Raw genomic sequence first — 21,393 nt, forward strand, 5'->3', positions numbered from 1 at the left:
TTAATCCGGTTAACATTATGACCCAGCTATTTGGTCGGGTTTAAGCTAATGAAATATGCCAATTGAGTCGATTTTGTTCAATTTGCACTTCCATTTTTGAACTTTTGCATTTTTTGATGATTGTCATTTATGGCACTCTTAGGCTAGGTTTTCTTTATAGTTTTATTCTCATTTTTAGTCCTTTTTGCCGTGTTTTTACATAATAATGCTTGTTTTGCGTGTTTGTGTGTAAGTTTAGAGAAATGCATGCTTTTACTGGTTTTCTTGTCATTTTGTTCATTTCTCGACTATTTCTCTCTATTCTTTGTTTCCTTGATTTGTTTTGTATGTGTGTTGAGTTTCCCGAAGTATGATCACCAAGGACAAAGCTCGAGCGCATTCAAGAAAGTTAATGGAGCAAAGTTCGGGGTTCCGAAAACGCAATTCAAGCTAGCTACGCGAGCTCGAAGGCCTTGGAAGTTATGCTTTAGCTTGAGGCATTCAAATGCTTGGAAGATAAAGGAGCTGCCCTTCTCACGAGCATCGCCTCGAGTGCACCAATGATAGAGATGCTCGGGAGCGCGGAGATTGATCGAGCAAGATAAGGAGGCAAGGCCACGAGCACATAGCAGGGGTGCGCGCGCACGGCACAGGTGGTGCGTGTGCGTAGACCCACCTGTTCGCGCGCATGGCCTGGTGGTGCGCACGCACCAGGCGCCCCGCCCCCTTCGCTCGTTTCTTCTATTTATACCCTTAAACTTTCCCTTTTTTAGGGGACGACTAAATTTATACTTGACACTTATTTTCCAGATTTAGTAGTGAGAGAAGCTTAAGATTACTTGATTGTACTTGAATTTGATCTTTGATTTCAACTTGATCTTGGATTCATTCTTCTCATCAATAAAAGTTTGTAAGATTTCTTTCCTTTGAATTTACTTTTATTGCAATTTCCTTTAATTCTTGAATGTTTGATTTGGATTTCATTCTTTGCTTTAGAATTTGTTGAGTGATTGAATTCCTTCTTGATTAAACTTGAAATGAATATGATTATGATTGAATTTGTTTTGCTTTTCATTTTCACCATAATTAGTGAGTAGTTTAGTTGCTAGGGGAAAAGGGGAAGCATGCTAGATTGATGATTTTTGCTAGTTGATGATCCTTGATTGATTGAATTGTTGCAATTAAATTGGTTGACATGGTTGTGCATGTGATTAATTAGACTAGGAGTGATCAACCTATAAGATTAATCTAGATTGCACTGCAAATTTCAATGACATGAACCCTTGATTTGAGAATTGCTTTAATTGATTGAATTTGATTGTGATTTTCCTAGTTAGCCATTCATAGTGAACCCTAGCTTGACTTATAGGAGATAGCTCTTTAATTCCTTTGATTGCAACTATTGTTTGTCCTTTGCAATGTTTGACTTGATTGAATGATCCTTCAATTAGCATAATCATTGAGCTTGTATGTGGAACCTATATCCCTAGTGTTTAGTATATTGAATTTCTCGATTTATCTAGCTTTCTCGATATCTTAGTTAAAAACCATATCTTTCTACAATCTTCGAAGTAGCTTGACCTAGGCTATAGCTTGCACCTACTCATTCCTTTGGGTTCGATCCTTGACTTACCATGTACTCGTATTAGGTTGGTCGAGTGTTTATAAATTTTGTTTGGCTCTAGGAAAGGGAAGAAAACGACCTACTTTTCCTTACGTCAAAAATGGCGTCGTTGCTGGGAGTGATATTGCTGCTTTGTTACAGTTTTTGAGTCTATTTCATCTTTAATTAAAAATACAAAAAGATTTTCTTTTAGGCTACATTTGTAGCCGTGCTACTAACCATTTCTTTTGAGATTTTATGCATAGAGCACGTGGTCATTCACTAGTGCCATTTGATCCGGAAAATGAGAGAACTATTACAAGGTTAAGGGGTGCTAGACGATCTTTGATCCCTAGCATTTCAAGTGAAGAAGAACCACAACAAGAGGAACAAGCATATAGATTTGAAAGAATTGGGGATTCCCGGTGCATATAGATTTGAGAGTGCGATTGCTCCACCTACAACACCGGCAAATGACTTTGAAATAAGACCGGCAATGATCACTTTGATAGAGAGGCGACAATTTAGTGGGGCCAAGCATAAAAGCCCGCTAAATCATCTCAAGGAATTTGAAAAGTATTGCAATACTATTAAGGTGAACGGAATTAATCAAGAATTCATTCGCCTCAAGCTCTTTCCCTTTTCTCTCATAGGGCGTGCTTTGGAATGGCTAGACAAGGAGGTCAAGCCGAATTCTCTAAGGACATGGGACGAGGTTACCAAGGAATTTCTATCCCATTTCTATCCACAAAAGAAAACGGCGGAGGCTAGAGCTTTGATTCAAGGTTCAAGCAAAAGCCTAGTGAGAGTCTCTATAATGAATGGTAGAGATACAAAGAGTATCAAAGAGAATGTCCTCACCACAGAATTCCTACGTACCAAATTATTCAAATTTTCTATGGAGGCCTTAGTCCTCAAGGAAAATCATGTTTAGATGGAGGAACCAGAGGTCCTATCATGAACAAAACGGAAGAGGAAGTGGTAGACATAATTGAAGACGTAGTGAGGTATTATAGAGATTAGCAAGATGGAGAAAGAGAGTCAACTAGCAAGAGTAGCTCTTCAGTTTACTCGGTTGATCATCTAAATGCAATCAACAATCTATCCTCACAAATGACAAACTTGGGGAAGGAGATGTCCGCTATCAAGGCAAAGTTGGAAAGTGCTACCTACCAAATTTCAAGTCTTCCCTCCCAATCTAAGGGGAGAGGTATGTCTTCTAATTCTCAACCCCCTCACTCTTCTAATAACATGCCTAGTGGATGCTTGTTTTGTGATGATTGTGGGTCGTATGATCATGATGTTTCTAGTTGCCCTCATGCATGTATGGATGTTTGTGATGATCATGATGAAAATGTGAATGAGCATTTGAACTATGTGTCAAATAATAATGATTCTAGATTTGAGAATCAAAGAGGTCAATGGAATAGGAATTACAACAACCATGGCAATTTTGACAACTACAACCAAGGTGGAGGTAATAGGAACCATGGGAACCAAAATTCCCGAGGTAACTATAACAACCAAGGTTATAGTAGCCAAAATCATAACCAAAATTATGGTAATCATAACAAAGGTTATGGTAACCGTAATCAAGGTAGAGGTAATTGGAACAATCAAAATAGGGGAAATTTTTAAAATAATTCTCAAAGGGGTCCCCCACCTGGTTTTGCTCCAAAGACCCAAAATGATAATTCCTATGTTCAAACCTCTTCTTCTTCTCATAGAACCAATTTGGAAGAAATCATTGAAAATCAAACAAAGTTGTTGAACACTTACACGGCCGTAAGTGACAAGAAATTTAGTGAAATGATGACTCATAATAAGATGCTTGAAAACCAAATTTCTCAACTTGCTAATGCTTTGAAAGACCATGCTAGTCCTTTTTCTTTACCTTCCCAAGGCCTAGATCCCAAGAGACCGGTCAATGCTATTGTCACAAGGAGTGGTAAGGTTCTTGAAGAGAGTTTGCCTAGAAAGAGTGATACCAAAGAGGGCACAAAAGAGGTTTTGATAGAAGGTGAGAAAGATGGTGCATCTTTGAGTGAGGTTGAGATTGAGAAGCCTAGTGAGGTGAGAGAGGAGAAAGAAATTGTGAAACCTAAGCTTCCTTATCCACAAAAATTCATGAGACACAAGTTAGATGACAATTTGGAAGATTCATTGACATGCTCAAGCAACTTCACCTTTCTCTACCAGTTACCGAAGTTGTCACCCAAATGCCCAACTATGCAAAATTCCTCAAAGACATTTTTAGTGGTAGGAGAACTTGTGATGGTGTAGAGACGGTGAACTTCACCGAGAATTGTAGTGCAATTATCATGAACAAGATGCCACCTAAGCTAAAAGACCCCAGAAACTTTTCCATCCCTTGTGCCATTTATAAAATGCAAATTGAGAATGCCTTGTGTGACTTAGGAGCTAGTGTTAGCCTTATGCCATATTCGGTGTACCAAAGACTTGAGCTAGGGGAACTCTTACCTACTAACATCACTTTGCAATTGGCCGATAGGTCAATTAAGTTCCCTAAGGGTAAGGTAGAGGATGTCCCTTTGAGGGTTGGGAAATTTGTTATTCCGGTGGATTTTGTGGTGCATGAGATAGACGAAGATGCTAACATTCCAATCATTCTAGGGAGACCATTCCTTGCTACTTCGGGTGCTTTAATAGATGTGAAAAGTGCTAAAATTTCACTCAAAGTAGGGGATGAGGTGATAGAATTTGACTTGAATGATAGTATGAAGTATCCAAGTTCTTCTTTAGAAAATTGCATGTTGCTTGATTCTCTTGATCATGTTGTGTCTTCTATGCATGAGCAATTGCTCACTTCTAACGATGCTCTTGAGAATGTTTTGTTGAATAAGGAAAAGGTAGGTGCTCCTAGCAAGGAGATGGCTTTGTATGAAGATGTGCTCAATGGAAGGCTTGAGGATGTTGAAGAGCAAATGTGTATGAGAATTTCTAACCAAGAGGCGTTGCAAGTGGCTACATCAAAGGAAGGTAAAGGTGTTTCAAGGGTTGAGCTCAAACCTCTTCCATCACACCTTAGGTATGAATTCTTGGGACCCAACTCCACCTATCCCGTGATTGTTAGCTCTTCTTTGAGTAAGCGCCAAGATCAAGACTTGTGTGATGTTTTGAGAAAGCACCTAGGTGCTGTGGGTTATACCACTGATGACCTCAAAGGCTCCCCGCTTTATGTACACATCCCATAACCCTTGAGGAGGGTGCTCTACCTTCTATTGAGAGACGACAAAAGTTACACCCCCAAATGGGAGAGGTAGTGAAGAGAGAGATCACCAAACTCTTGGATGGGGGAATTATATTCCCCATCTCGAGTTCTAGGTGGGTCTCTCCCGTTCATGTTGTCCTAAAGAAGGGAGGCATGACCGTCGTCGAGAATGAGAAAGGTGAGCTCATCCCGACGAGGACGGTCACGGGATGGAGGATGTGTATAGACTATAGACGTCTAAACACGTCCACCAAGAAAGATCATTTTCGCCTTCCTTTCATTAATCAAATGCTTGAGAGACTAACGAGGCATAAGTTCTATTGTTTTCTTGATGGTTATTCGGGATTTTTCAAAATCCCTATCCACCCGGATGACCAAGAGAAAACGACTTTCACTTGTCCATATGGAACATTTGCTTATAGGAGAATGTCGTTTGGCCTTTGTAATGCTCCCGCAACATTTCAAAGATGCATGATGAGTATATTTGGAGATATGTTGGTGGAGGAAATGGAAGTGTTTATGGATGACTTCTCCATGGGCGGTGTTTCATTTGAGGCATGTCTTGAAAAATGTTTGGCAAGGTGTGAGAAGGTGAACTTGGTCTTAAATTGGGAGAAATGTCACTTCAGGGTGGAAGAAGGCATAGTCTTTGGCCATAAGATTTCTCACAAAGGGATAGAGGTAGACAAAGCAAAAATTGAGGTTATTGAGAAGCTTCCACCTCCGGTTAATGTGAGAGGAGTGAGATCTTTCTTAGGACATGTCGGGTTTTATAGAAGATTCATCAAGGATTTCTCGCTCATTGCAAAGCCCCTCAATGATCTTCTTCAAAAGGATGTCGAGTTTGTATTTGATGATAAGTGTATAGAGGAATTCAATAAGTTGAAGAAGGCTCTAATCTCTACTCCTATTGTTCAAGCACCAAGATGGAATTTACCTTTTGAGTTGACACTAGGTGAAAAAACAAAATTGGCACCGGTTCAAAACCCCTTAATGCCACCGGTTTGAACCGGTGCCCATATGGGGGGTGCCAATAAGTGGTTTAAAATGCCACCGGTTCAAACCGGTGGCAAAACTCGGAATTGGCACCGGTTAACCGGGTGCCAAAAAATCCCAAAAAAAATTAATTCAATGATTTTGGCACCGGTTAGTGCCAAAAAATCAATTTTTTTTTTGTCTTTTTTTAAATAAACTAAATTAAATGAGAACACAAAATATAAATCGAACATCATAATCAATATAAACGAATCTGTTCAATATATATATAATCAATAAAATTAAAACATCAAAAATAAATTGATTAAAATGAATAAGTTAGGAAAAAAATAAAAAAAACCCAGAAAATAAAAAATAATCGAATTAAAATCGATTAAAAGGAAAAAAATCGATTAAAATAAAAACAAAATCGAAAAAAACCCAGAAATCAAAAAAATAAAAACAAAATAAAAAATAAATTGAAAAACCAAGAAATCGAAAAAATAAAAACAAAATCCCAGAAAAAAATGAAAGAACCCTGAAATCGAAAAAATAAAAACAAAATCAAAAAAAAATTGAAAAACCCAGAAATCAAAAAATAAAAAAAAATTTGAACAATTAAAAAACCCAGAAATCAATTAAAATAAAAAAAAAAACAAAAACAAAAAAGAAATTGAAATTGAAATCGAAAAAACCCAGAAAAAATCGAAAATCAAAATCGAAAAACAAAAATCAAAAATCAAAATCAGACAACAAAAAAAAATTGAAACACAAAAATCAAAATCGAAAAAAAAGAAAAACAAAAATCAAAATCGAAAAACAAAAATAAAAAATTGAAAAACCCATAAATCGAATATAAAAACAAAATCGAATAAACAAAAAACCCAGAAATCAATTCAAATAAAAACAAAAACGAAAAAAAATTGAAATCGAAAAAACCCAAAAAAAATCGAAAATCAAAATCGAAAAACAAAAATCAAAATCGAAAAATCGAAAAAAAAAAATCAAAAATCAAAATCAGAAAACAAAAACCCAGAAAAAATCGAAAATCAAAATCGAAAAAAAAAAATCAAAAATCAAAATCAGACAACAAAATTCAAAATCAAAAATCAAAAATCAAAATCAGAAAAACAAAAATAAAAACCGAAAAAAAAAATCAAACTCGAAAAACAAAAACCCATAAATTCAAATCGAAGGAGAAAGGTCTTGGTGTTGCATGTTAGTGGTCTTCAAATGAAAGAACGAAAGGAGAAGGAGATAGAAAGACAAATAGTAGGGAGAAGGAGATCGTGAAAGAGGAGAAGAGGAGGAAAGGAGAGAGAAAGGGAGCAGAGAGAGAGAGGAGGAGAGCAGTTGTGTAATTAATTAGGGTTGGGGGGGTGATATAAAGGGCCGTTTTTTCTTATTAAATAAAGGCACCGGTTCAAACCAATGGGCTTTATTTTTTGCCACCGGTTTGAAATGAATCGGTGCCATATGTCTTGGTTTATTAGACCGCCATTTTTTAAGGCCATTTTTGCCATCGGTTTGGACTGAACCGGTGGCAATTAGGGGCTGCATTTTTTATTTTTTCTACTAGTGTGATGTGCGATGCGAGTGATTTGGCAATTGGAGGTGTCTTGGGTCAAAGAGTGGAAAAGAAACTACATGTGATCTGTTATATGTCCAAGACTCTAAATGGTGCTCAAAGGAACTACACCACAACGGAAAAGAAGTTTTTGGCTATTGTTCATGCTTTTGAAAAGTTCCGTTTTCATTTGTTAGGTTCCAAGACCATTGTCTTCACGGATCATGCGGCTCTCAAGTACCTTTTTGCTAAGAAAGAATCCAATCCTAGGTTGATCCGGTGGGTGCTCAAACTTCAAAATTTTGATATTGAGATTAGAGATAAGAGAGGAGCGGAAAATGTTGTGGCGGATCATCTCTCTCGTCTTGAAGATTCTCAAATACATGATGATGGTTCTCCAATTGAGGATAGGATTCTTGATGACTTCTTATATGCTATTGAGGCAAAGGAGCTCCCATGGTTCGCCGACTTAGTGAACTTTCTTGCATGTGGGGAGTTTCCACCTTCCTTTTCTAAGAATCAATGAAAGAAGTTCAAGAGAGAGGCAAGACACTATGTGTGGGATGATCCCATATTGTACAAGCGAGGAGTTGATGGCTTACTTAGGCCCTATGTTCCAAATGAAGAGGTGCCTAGTGTTTTGAAGATGTGTCACTAGGATCTGAGTGGTGTCCATATGGGTGTTTTTAAAACTGCCACCAAGATTCTTCAAAGCGATTTATGGTGGCTGCATTTCTTCAAGGATTCATGGGGTTTTGTTAAGACATTCGACCGTTGTCAACGAGTTGGGAATATCTCCAAGCGAAATAAGATGCCTCAACAACCTATTCTTGAATTGGAGGTATTTGATGTTTGGGGAATATATTTCATGGGACCGTTTCCCTCATCTTTTGGAAATCAATATATTCTTGTGGCGGTGGATTACATGTCTAAATGGGTTGAGGCCATTGCTTCCCCAACTAATGACCACAAGGTGGTAATGAAGTTGTTCAAGAAGGTCATGTTTTCAAGGTTTGGTGTTCCAAAGGCGGTGATAAGCGATAATGGTTCTCATTTTATTCACAATTCCTTTCAAATGATGTTGCGAAAGCATGGAGTTCATCAACGATTTGGCCTTCCATATCATCCTCAAACAAGCGACCAAGTCGAGGTTTTCAATCATCAAATCAAGTTAATCCTTGAAAAGACAGTTGCAAGAAATAGGAAGGATTGGTCGGACAAGTTGGATGATGCTCTTTGGGCTTATAGAACGTCTTTCAAGACACCTATAGGTACCACTCCTTATCGCCTAGTCTATGGAAAATCATGTCATCTCCCGGTAGAGCTCGAACACTGTGCTTTGTGGGCAATCAAGAAGACAAACTTTGATTTGGCAAGTGCGGGGGAGACATGGTGGTTAGATCTTCATGAGCTAGAGGAGCTTCGATTTGATGCTTATGATTGTGCTAGTATTTACAAAGCTCGTTCCAAGGAAACTCATGATAAGCTTATTGAGAAGAAAGAGTTTTGTGTTGGTGATAAAGTTCTTCTCTACAATTCGAAAAATGAAGTTGTTTCCAGGAAAGCTCATGTCAAGATGGAGCGGTCCTTACTTGGTTAAGAATGTCTTTCCTAGTGGTGTTGTAGAGGTTTCAATGATGGATTCTTCTTCTCCATTTAAGGTCAATGGCCATCGACTCAAGAAATATTTCGATGGTGCTTTTGTTGGCCTTATTCACATATTGCTTCTTCGACAACCACCTTAATAGGTGGAGAACGTCGAGCTATGACGTTAAACAAGCGCTTCCCGGGAGGAAACTCGGTTTTCTAAACCTTTTCTTTTGATTTTTCATTTTTCTATATCTCTTTTATTTTTGAGAACTTATCTTATTCTTCTTTGTTTTCTTGATTTTAGGTACCATGAGATTGGATCGATGAAAATTTCCAACAATTTCGGTGTTAATTCAAGGTTTCATGAGGTTTAGTTTAGCTTAGGTGAAGGAGTTTGTTGGGGTTTTATGCTCTCGTGTTTGCATTTTCATTGATTTTCTACTCTTTTTCGAGTGAGTTTTCAACTATCTCGTTAAGGCAAACACGAGAGTATGTTCATGGCCGGAATTTTCTTGTTTGGTGCGCACGTAACATAGGTCGTGCGCACGTAACATAGGTCGTGCGCGCGCACCAAAGGGGTCACAAATCTAAGCTCTTTTTGATGAAATTTAGCGGTTTTTGAAACCCCCTGATGCGCACGCACTACCCTCCCTGCGTGCGCGCACCAAAGGGGTCAGATTTTTGGCTTTGTTTTGGTGCATCTCAAGCTATTTCAGCCCCTCCAAGACCCTGCTGCAGCTGGTGCGCACGCACCAACCCAGCTGTGTGCACGCACCAGCCACAGCACAATGCCCCCCTTTTCGTGCCCCTTTCATTCCCTAGCCCATTCCTCTACTCTTTCATTGCTCATAAACCCTTTCAATCTCCTCGAATATTCAAGCACATTTATCCTTTTTAATTTCAATTCATCACAAAATTACATTAACCTCATTTAAATCTTTCAAAAATTCAAAAAAAAATCTGAAATTTTCGATTTTATTTTCGAAAATTTGGGTCTAAAATTCGAATTTTTGAGGGTTTGTTTTGGTGTTTGAATCTTAACTTTGGGTGTTCTAATTTTTCTATTTCTTCATTTGTGCAATTTACAAGTAATTCAAAGCTTCATTGAGGTATAATTTCTCACTTTCTAGTCATCTTCTTCCTCATTTTTGAAGCTTGAAATCCTTTTTTTCGTTTTCATGGTAGAACTCCATTGTTGGTTCTTTTAACTTGTAATTTGTGTTGAATGATGTTATTGGATGACATATTGAAGTTTTTTCATGTGAATTTGTATACCTTGCTTGAATCCTTGATTCGCCATTGTTGGTCATTTTCTCTCTCATAGGTATTCTATATGATAGTTTCATTTCTTTGATAATTCAATGTTTTGGGATTAATTTGCTCATAATGATTCTCTTGTATCCAATTCTGCCTTTACTTCATGACTAGTTGCTTCAAGCTTATGTCTCAATATTCATGGCATAGTCCATGTGTGACCATTTCTTGTTTCATTTTTTATTGAATAATGTTTGTGCTTGACTTTAGAGCAATTTCTTTTGAATCTTTTTGAACATTGATAATTGTAAATGAATTGCTCATGAATTGCTTTGCCTCTTATAGATGGCTCCCATCCGTCATAAGAAGCGTGCTGAAGCACGTTCAATCAAAGCTAGGCACGTTGTTCCACCTCCTCCCGAGGTGGTAGAGACATACGGCATTGAATTCTCTAAGGAATTACATTGGGATAGGTTCAAGCAACTATCCAAGCGGAAGCTCAAGTCAACAAGATTCTACAATCAAACAACAACCAAGGTACTTGGAATAGATGATGACGTTCGCTACCTAGCCAAGAACCTCGGTCTCTTAGAGTTCTTGGATTTGAGCGCCCCTACCTATGCTAGGGTGACGTATGAGTTTCTATCATCCCTTGAAGTGGTCCGAGAGTCAAGTGGTGACTCTTCGAGAACTTTGACCTTTCAACTCTTCAACAATGATCATCGGTTGTCAGAGTCACAACTTTGTTCCTATTTCCGGTTTCCTTGGGCCGTCGATGAAGACCATCTTATCTATTCGGCCAATGGAAAAATGACTAGCGACCATGAATATGATAAACTCAAGTGGTGGCGGCGTATCTCTGATGAACGGAAATATGAGCCTCAAACTTCTAAATCCGCATCGATCGTTCATCCGGCTATGAGATACTTTAATCGTATTCTCACTTATGCCTTATGCTCTAAGGACTCTTTGGGAGCTCTCTTAAGTGATGAGGTTTGTTGGCTATGGATTACCGACCAAGAGTCGCATGAGATCAAGCATGTAGATTTCACTCAACATTTGATAAACCGATTTCTTGACATCCGAGATGGTGTTTCGCTTTCGGGAAGCATCCAAATTGGAGGCATGATCTCTATCCTCGCTCTTTGCCTCAATGATTCATATAAAGATTTGCTATGCGAGCTCCCTCCGATAGTTAACCCTAGGGAGAGGACGCCTTCTCATTTCCTCAATGTCTATGCCCTTGTAAACCAAAAGTTCCTTGATTGTACCAAGAAGCATAATGTTTTCATATGGAAGGTGCCCCGAGTGAAGGATTGGTTCTTAATTCCGAGTAAGGAGGCTACAAACCGTAAGACAAAGATGCAACATCGACCCTTCTCTTCGGAAAAAGACAAATCATACAAGAACCGCCTCCAATGATGCTCTCTCGGCGAATTTCCAAGCTTTACCCCCGGTTGAACGGGGAGGTACTCTTATCCCTCCTTTTACTTCTTCTTTTACATTTGATTTATCTACTATTCATGCCAAGTTAGATTCCATCGCTAATGTCTTGTTTTCCATGCCTTTACGGCATGATTCTTCTCTTGGCTATGATTTTCATGCTAATCAATTGTATGACTACCATGTGAGGAGGGGGGAGATTGAACCTTACTTGAACTACCCATACCTCCTGGTCCAACAAGGACCTATCCCCCAATGGGAACCCTTTGACCCTATCGTGGGTCCTAGGCCTTGTTACCCCTATTGGGAGGGTCCTCATATCCCTCCTAGTGCTATCATGGGTATCACCCCGGCCACTTACGACTATAAGCGGCCCGATGGATACGATTATACATATGATCCCGCGAACCTATGCCTTTCCTGAACCCCGAGACTTTTGGTAGGTGGGGATTATCGGGAGAGCCGATTTTGGATGATTGATCTCATTTCTTTGAGATAGATCATGCTAGGCGGGAGGGGAGGTTAAAGGGGAAAGCTCCTATAGAGGTGAGTGAGATGGCTAGCTCGGTTCATGTCTTAGAGACCGGTGAGGGAAGTTCTCATTCTACCCCTTACCATAGTGCGAGTGAGTCTATTATGGCTACCCCCCTTTCTTATGTGCTTTATATGATGTTCTCTTTTGCCTATGTGTTATTAGGTTTAGAGTTTGGGAGGGTAGTCCATTCTGAGCTTGGGGGTGATTTATGTCGTTTGTGTGCTTCACTGTTTCCCTCCTCGCTATTGTAGTTCACTCCTGGTCTCTTTTGCTTCTGGTATTGATCTCTATGTATGTCTTGCTTCTCTGGTGATGATGATGATTTATTTCTACTGATTTCTCTATCCAGTTCTTGGTTTTGTTGCTTGTTTCGCTGATCGCTGTCTGCTGTGTATCTCTGTTTCTTTATGATTATGATTCCTGATGATGATTGTTTGATATATTGTTTCCTGACTCTACTTCTGTCTGATGATTGTGCTTCCTGATTTCATTGCTGACCCTATTCTTGATGCTATCATATATTACTTTTTCTTTATTTACATACATTTTATCTTCTTTCCTTTTGTATTGAAGTTACTAACAATCTTCTTTGTATATAGTCTATATTCTTTCTCACCTTGCTTCGTCGCTTATGCTTTGGATATTGATGCTTCATTAAGGTGCTCTTTCACTTTATTTAATGTAGCATAGCTTCAACGCCTGGTGAGATCCTTCTGATTTTCTTCTTTTTATTTTCTTTTCTTGGATGCTTAGTTTAGGTTTAGTTTAGGAGGAATTGAACGGTTCAATGATGTTTTCTTTCTAACACCTTAGTGTGTTTGGGAACATTGGCATTGTAGCCGAATGTTCACTTGTTTGTTGATTGGGAAATATGTGTTAGCTTACTTCCTTGATGCTTTCTTCTTCTCTTTTGCATTTCAATCTTTCTTCTTTATATCTCTTCTTTTCCCTTTTTCTAATAGATATTTCCTTTTTGTTTTCCCTTTTTCCTTTTGCTTCTTTATCACTTTTCTCTTACATTTCTTTTTGCATTTTGTTTTCTTATGTTTTCCTTTTACATCTCTTAAAAAAAACAAAAAAAATATATATAAAGGATTTTGTAAATATGAAGAAAATGTTTTTGAGGCATTGTTTTTTTTTTCCTTTCTTAATAATTTTGCTTTTACTTTGGACTTAGTACCACTTGAGCTTGCACATTGGCTATTATTCTTCCTAAACACAATGGTTTGCACGGTTTGAGAGTATCTTTGGTTAATTCTAGGATAGAGTATGCTAAGGTAGTCGTTTAAGAACTATTGGGACCTTGAAGCCAGATTCTTTTGTTTTCGAAAACTTACAATCGTTCCCCTTTGGTGAATTTGAAGCTTTTAGTGAGTTTTTGCCACATCCTTGTGAGGTTTCATTGTTTTTTCAAGCCTTCTACAATTTCTTGCATGAGCAGCATGGATCCTTGACTATTGCGGACCTAATCTTGAATCTTGACTCATAATTCTCAAACACGAGACCGAACCATCTAGGGAGGACAAAGGCATCTTTTCGGGGTGGTAATTTTTCTTTTCTAGGTTAATATTCTTTATTTTTAGTTCTTGGGTTTACATTTGCCTTCTTGCCAACCATTTGAGCCTTTTCCCTTCTTTTCAAGCCACATCTTTAGAACTTTGAGCCTTTTGTTTCTTCTTGTTCCACTTTTGGTTTTTGTGAAGCAAATGATCATCTTTTTGGAGATTGTGGTATATGAGTTTGGATATTGGTTCTTATTTGTAAGCAAGCTTGTGTTTTGTATATCTTGTGAATAATGTCAAGTGAATAAAAGAAAAAGGCATCCATAGTTAAAAGAGGCGAGGACAATGAATAAAGTGAAAAATGTAAAATTGAAAAAATGAGAAAAAGCAAAGCAAATTCAAATAGCTTTGGCAATAATTGAAAAAAAAAGAAGTCTAAAATGAAAAAAAAAAATCAAAAACATTTTGATGTAAATGTTTCTTCCCTTTTTAAGCATTGAGGACAATGCTTTGTTCAAGCTTGAGGGGAAGCGTCTTACGCTTTTTGTATATATGATTGTGGTTATAGCTTTGAATAAGCTTGAGGGTGCTAGTTTGTTTTTGTTTGGTAATCTCTTTGTTTTGGTGTTGAGATTTGGCCAATCTTTGCTTCACAACTTAGGTATACCACCAAATTCTAAATTTTAAGCCTACCCTCAACCTTTTGCCCTTACGTTACAACCTTTGAAAAAGCCCTTTTGATCTAGTGGTTGAGTCATATACCGAAGGAGGGCATTATGAGTTAAAGCCTAAGGAAAGGGGATGCAAAGTCAAGATGTCGAGAAAACCTCAAATCTATTGTTTTTCCAATTCCTTCGAGGAGCTATAGAGATGCTTGCTAAAAGAAGATTTGAAGCCAATTGGGAAAATGTGCTAAAATTGTTTTTAGATGAAAGTGAATTGCGTTTTGGTAGTTCTCTATACTTAGCATGTCCTATGTTTCAATCAACCCTCAATATCTTAGAACGTGTTTACCATTGTTGTTTTAGAAAGTTTGATATTCATTCGTGTTTTGATCATTTGCAAAAGTTCATTGTATAAGCTCTCCTTTTCTTTTCAAGGTTTAAATTTATGGGTTACCCTCTTAGGAAACCCTTACGAGAGCATTACTCGTCCTCTAGGGCGATCTAGGGGTTTAAATGGCTTGTCAATTGTTGCTAAAATTGGACGTGATTCCTACGAAAGTGAGTTAGTGTATATTCTCTTATTCTCTAGTCTTTCTTGTTTCTTGCTTGCCTAATTAATGTCATCATTTTCCTTTAAGCTTGATTTTGTTTTGCTCGAGGACGAGCAAAGGTTTAGCTTGGGGGAATTTGATGAGTGTCATTTATGGCACTCTTAGGCTAGGTTTTCTTTATAGTTTTATTCTCATTTTTAGTCCTTTTTGCCGTGTTTTTACATAATAATGCTTGCTTTGCGTGTTTGTGTGTAAGTTTCGAGAAATGCATGCTTTTAATCATTTTCTTGTCATTTTGTTCATTTCTCGACTATTCCTCTCGAATCTGTGTTCCCTTGATTTGTTTTGTAGGTGTGTTGAGTTTCCCGAGGTATGATCACCAAGGAGAAAGCTCGAGCGCATTCAAGGAAGTTGATGGAGCAAAGTTCGGGATTCCGAAAGTGCAATTCAAGCTAGCTCCGCGAGCTCGAGGGCCTTGGAAATTATGCTTTGGCTTGAGGCATTCAAATGCTTGGAAGATAAAGGAGTTTCCCTTCTCACGAGCATCGCCTCAAGTGCACCAATGATAGGGATGCTTAGGAGCGCGGAGATTGATCGAGCAAGCCAATGAGGCAAGGCCACGAGCACCGAGCAGAGGTGCGCGAGCGCGGCACAGGGGGTGCGTGCTCGCGTACGGCCTGGTGGTGCACACGCACCAAGCGCCCCGCCCCCTTCGCTCGTTTCTTCTATTAATACCCTTAAACTTTTCCTTTTTAAGGGGACGACTAAATTTGTACTTGACACTTATTTTCCAGATTTAGTAGAGAGAGAAGCTTAAGATTACTTGATTGTACTTGAATTTGATCTTTGATTTCAACTTGGTCTTGGATTCCTTCTTCTCATCAATGAAAGTTTGTGGGATTTCTTTCCTTTGAATTTACTTTTATTGCAATTTCCTTTAATTCTTGAATGTTTGATTTGGATTTCATTCTTTGCTTTAGAATTTGTTGAGTGATTGAATTCCTTCTTGATTAAACTTAAAATGAATATGATTGTGGTTGAATTTGTTTTGCTCTTCATTTTCACCATAATTAGTGAGTAGTTTAGTTGCTAGGGGAAAAGGGGAAGCATGCTAGATTGATGATTTTTGCTAGTTGATGATCCTTGATTGATTGAATTGTTGCAATTAAATTGGTTGACATGGTTGTGCATGTGATTAATTAGACTAGGAGTTATCAACCTATAAGATTAATCTAGATTGCATTGCAAATTTCAATGACATGAACCCTTGATTTGAGAATTGCTTTAATTGATTGAATTTGATTGTGATTTTCCTAGTTAGCCATTCATAGTGAACCCTAGCTTTGCTTATAGGAGATAGCTCTTGAATTCCTTTGATTGCAACTATTGTTTGTCCTTTGCAATGTTTGAATTGATTAAATGATCCTTCAATTAGCATAATCACTGAGCTTGCATGTGGAACCTATATCCCTAGTGTTTAGTATATTGAATTTGTCGATTTATCTAGCTTTCTCGATACCTTAGTTACCAACCATATCTTTCTACAATCTTCGAAGTAGCTTGACCTAGGCTATAGCTTGCACCTACTCATTCCTTTGGGTTCAATCCTTGACTTACCATATACTCGTATTAGGTTGGTCGAGTGTTTATAAATTTTGTTTGGCTCTAGGAAAGGGTAGAAAACGACCTACTTTTCCTTACGTCAATTTTCGGTTTTTGCTTGCGTATGTATGTGAATTAGCCTAACTTATCAAAAGCATGCGGCAACCGGCTGTACATTCCCATAGGCGGCTGTGTGGTTGGTTTCAAAACTTGATTGATTTGCTTGGGAACTTTTGATACTTTAAAGAGTATGAGATGTTCCTAAGTCAATAAATCACAGTAGTGATTGCCCCAAACAAAGTACACAGCCATCCAATCATACAGGAGAGTAGCCGTTGGCCCAGGCGGTGAAATAGTTATATTGAACTTTATCTCCTCCACCTGGGGTATTCGCAATCCAATTAAGCTCAATATCCTTTTGCCCCATTGGGAAGACTCGCATAATTTCGAAAAATAATCTAAGTTAGAATTTCGACCGGTCACCGGTTGATGTCTCTAGACATTCGGTTCTCGTAGACTTAGTTGTTCTTTAGATTACCCTGGTTAGAAGGCTATGAGTTGACCAATTAGGCCGTTCAATCTTTGTCGTCTATATGCGTGTGTAGAGCAAGGTTTTACCCAATATGGGAGATGATCTCTACGACGATTCTACCCGGATGGGCGTCGCCGGACGCCATACTCATGTTAAAGCAGACGAATTTATAAAATTAAATATCATCCGATCATTAGCCTCACATCTCTTAGACATTTGTTTAGCTACTAAGTTTTTAACTTAGTTTATCATCCGGCCATTGGCCTCATGTCTCTTGGTCATTGGTTTAGCTACTAAGTTTTTTAACTTAGTTTAAATCTAGTACGTGAAAGTTGACCATCTGTACTATTGTACAGGCGGTGCTTTAAACATTGCGCATGTATATTAAAAAATAAAAAACAGCATTGAAAACAAAAAGCAACTTTTTCATTGATAGCCTTTTCATTTACAAAAATTTACAACTCCTAGAAGTAGTACTTTTTTAAGTTGTCTACATTCCAAGTTTCCAGGCGGTAGGTCCCATCTCTTACTTCTTCGTAGATCCGGTAGGGGCCTTCCCAATTGGGGGTTAACTTTACTTGCTCAATGGCCCTACCGGTTGCCTCCATTTTTCGTAACACAAAGTCCCCAACTTTCAAGGGTCATTTGTTTACTTGTTGTAGGCTCTGGTCATTCTCAGAAGGTAAATTTCATGACGCAAGGCGGCATTGCCCCAGCGTTCCGGGAGTGAGTCCAATGCTAGCCGCATGGCCTCCCAGTTTACCTCTTCATCGTATAGCATGACTCGTAGAATCAGATCCTAATTGTCGATGAGCAAGACGGGTTAAGCACCGTATACCATGAGAAATGGGGTTTCACGGGTTGCCCCTTTTCAATTGTCCGGATGGCCCATAGGACATGAATTAATTCTTCTGCCCATAATTCACCGGCTCTTTCAATTTTCTTTTTAATGCCATCTAAGATGAGTTTGTTGAAGGCTTCAACTTGGCCGTTTGCTTGGGGTCTGCCGACTAATGCAAAACAATGTGAGATCCCTTGATCTCCCAACCAAGTTTTGAGCTGAGGCGTTCCAAACTAAGGGCCATTGTCAAAAACCATAGACAAAGATACCCTAAACCGGGTGATGATGTTCTTCCAAATGAGAGAGATGACATCCTTAGTCATGATATTTTTTACCGCCTCTGCCTCAACCCACTTAGTGAAATAATCCACAGCCACCAAGATGTACCATTTTCTGCCTGGTGCAGGCGTATACGGTCCCAAGATGTCCATGCCCCATTTAGCAAACGAGACTGGGCTATCAATTGTTGTCAGGTCAGTGGCTAGTTGATGGATGAGCTTGCCTAATCTTTGACACTTGTCACATTTTTTGACCATCTCCATGACGTCTGACTCAATAGTGGGCCAGAAATAACCCTGCCAGCTGGCCCTAACAGCCAAAGATTTGCCGCCTATGTGCGAGGCGTAGTATTCGGCATGCAATTCTTCGAGAATTTCCTGCCCCTTTTCTGGGGTAACACACTTCAACAGTGGTTTTAAGAAACCTGCTTTAAAGAGTTCTCCATTTCTTATCTCGAAGTTTGCAGCTCATTTCTTCATAATAGCTGCTTCCTGCGGTGAGTCAGACAGTGTGCCGTCTTGTAGGTATGCTCGGATACCATCCATCCAGGTAGAGCTTCGGTCAAGTACTCCAATGGGCTCTTCTATAGTGTTACTTCGTTTTTCCATAACTTCCAAGAAGACTGACCGAGGCGTATCACAGGAGGCAGAGGATGCCGATTTTTACAGTGCATCCGCCTGATTGTTTTCAGACCTAGGCACTTGACTCAGATGGAATTCTTCAAGTACCCTAGCCTCATCTTTGACTGCCTAAAGGTATTTGATCATATCCAGATGGGTGGCTTCATAGTCACCATGGTATTGGCTTATGACCAACTGTGAATCAGAGCAGGCGTCAATTTTTCTTACCCCTACCGCCTTACACATGCGAATACCAGCTAGCAGGGCTTCATATTCCGCCTCGTTATTTGAGGCCTAGAACTTGAACCATAGTGCATACTCATATTCGTCCCCCTCAGGAGACTAACAGATTATGCCTACACCACAACCGTTCATGGTAGAGCTCCCGTCTACATACACTTTCCAAACCTGATCAATATTGTCGATGCAACCGGTCTTGTCATTTCGACAGTGAAGTCGACGAACGCCTGACCCTTCACTGCCTTTCTCGGTTCGAAAGTGATTTCAAGACTTTGCATTTTAATAGCCCATTTGAGCATCCTACCAGATGAATCCAAGGTTGTCATTGGCCTCTTGAGAGGTTGGTCTCTGTAGACCACAATCGGATGGGCCAAGAAGTAAGGTTTCAACTTCTTGACGGCCATGTAAAGAGCAAGGCCAAAATTTTCAACCATGGGGTACCGTAGTTCAGCATTTCTGAGTACATGGATAATGAAATAGACCGAGAGCTGAATTTCGTCTCTCTCATCAAGGAGAATAGCACTGAGGGCATGATCTAAGACAGCTAAGTACATGTAAAGCATCTCATTGGGCAGAGAGCTAACAAGCCTTGCAAAGACTGTAAGTGTTCTTTCAATTTCTGAAAGGCCGCCTCAGCATCATCCCCCCATTCAAACCTTGTCTTCTTCCTGATCGCCTGGAAGAAATAGAGGCACTTGTCACCTGACCGGCTGAGGAATCTCCCCGAAGCCGCCAGACAACCGATGAGTTTCTGAACTTCCCTTATAGTATGGGGTGACTTCATATCTATCACCGCCTGTATCTTCTCCAGGTTGGCCTCTATCCCCCTTTGATCAATCAGGAATCCGAAAAACTTCCCAAACTCAACACCAAAGACACACTTCTTGGGATTGAGCTTGACCTTGTACCGCTTGAGTGTGGTGAAGGTTTCTCGGAGGTTAGCAAGATGATCCGCCTATTACTTGGATTTGACTATCATGTTATCAATGTACGCCTCTACATTCCTCCCAATCTGATTAATGAAAACCATAGTCATCCGTTGGAAAGTAGCTGGCGCATTCTTCAAGCCAAACGACATCACAGTATAACAGAATAAACCCTGATCAGTGACAAAAGCCATCTTCTCTTGATCGTTTTTCCATAGGGGTATCTGGTGGAAGCTTGAATAGGCATCCATAAAACTCATCAAGGCATGCCCGGCTGTAGAGTCGACCAAGCTGTTGATCTTTGGAAGCGGATAACTGTCTATTAGATATGCCTTGTTCAAGTCAGTGTAATCTACACACATGCGCCAGGTACCATTCGTCTTCTTTACAAGCACAACGTTGGCAACCCAATCAGGGAAGTTACATGGCCGAATGAACCCAGCGTCTAACAGCTTTTTAACCTCGGCAGCTGCCGCCTAACTTCTCACCTCGCCATGATTACTTTTCTTTTGCCGGATGGGCTTCTTCTTAGGGTCAACGGCGAGTTTGTGGATAGCGAGATCCGGGCTGATACCTGCCATTCTTCCACTTCAAAGGCAAAAATGTCTTTGAATTTTTCAGCAGGAAGTGCAAGTCTGCACCCAACCTTTCAAAAGCAGCCATCCCCACCTTAACAGTTTTCACTGGACGGCTGTCATCCAGAGGAATATCAATGTGATTACCAGCCGGCTAGGGATGGAGTTCATCTGACCATTCCCCGATCAGTGATTGTTATTTCTTCTCTTTATTCACCTCTACCAGCTGATCAACTTTTCTTTTCTTTTCGGGTGAGGTTGGGGCTGGGTCAGAGTCCTTGACATCGTCAAGGTCTATTGGTTCCTTTACATGACCGGCTGTAGAAGCCGTTGGTTTGACGTCTAAGAGGTAACACTCCCTTGCCGTCTTCTAATCCCAGTTCAGGGAGCCAATAGAGTCATCATCCTTTTCATATTTTAGCAACATGAGAGTTGGGATGATGACGGCCTTGCACTCGTTCAGAGTGGGACAGCCTAGAATAATGTTGCAGGCGGTCAGCTCCTCAACCATCAAAAACCGGACGATCATATGTCGCCCTATTCCCTTCTTCCCCAGCCGGATGGGTAAGTCAATTTGTCCGACTAGGTTTGAGGGTGGGAGACATCGTGTAGATTGTCCAGCTTGTACTTTAGCTTGGATAGACACTTGTAGCTGATGAGGTCAGAGGAGCTACCGGTGTCTATAAGGATTCGACTAACTATTCTGTTGGCGACCTTACATTCAATGACAACCGGGTCATCATGCGGCCGGCAGACTTTGCCCCGATCCTTCTCAGTGATAAGGACGTCCAGGAAGGTACCGCTAGCAGACGTCTGCCCCTCATCAACAGCATGGATCATCTTTTTCAAATGATCCTTGGTGCCCCAGATGGTCGGGCCACC

General features: G+C 39.7%; 1 non-coding gene across 1 annotated transcript; it reads right to left on the reverse strand.

Moving 5' to 3' along the window:
- Positions 1-2,346: 2,346 nt before the first annotated feature.
- Positions 2,347-2,451, reverse strand: LOC145577249 (small nucleolar RNA R71). Its single transcript, XR_014098710.1, has one exon. It is a non-coding gene; the product is annotated as a small nucleolar RNA R71 (small nucleolar RNA).
- Positions 2,452-21,393: the final 18,942 nt, after the last annotated feature.

This window comes from Chenopodium album, chromosome 13 (assembly GCF_948465745.1).
Source record: "Chenopodium album chromosome 13, dcCheAlbu1.1, whole genome shotgun sequence".
Classification (NCBI taxonomy): Eukaryota; Viridiplantae; Streptophyta; class Magnoliopsida; order Caryophyllales; family Amaranthaceae; genus Chenopodium; species Chenopodium album.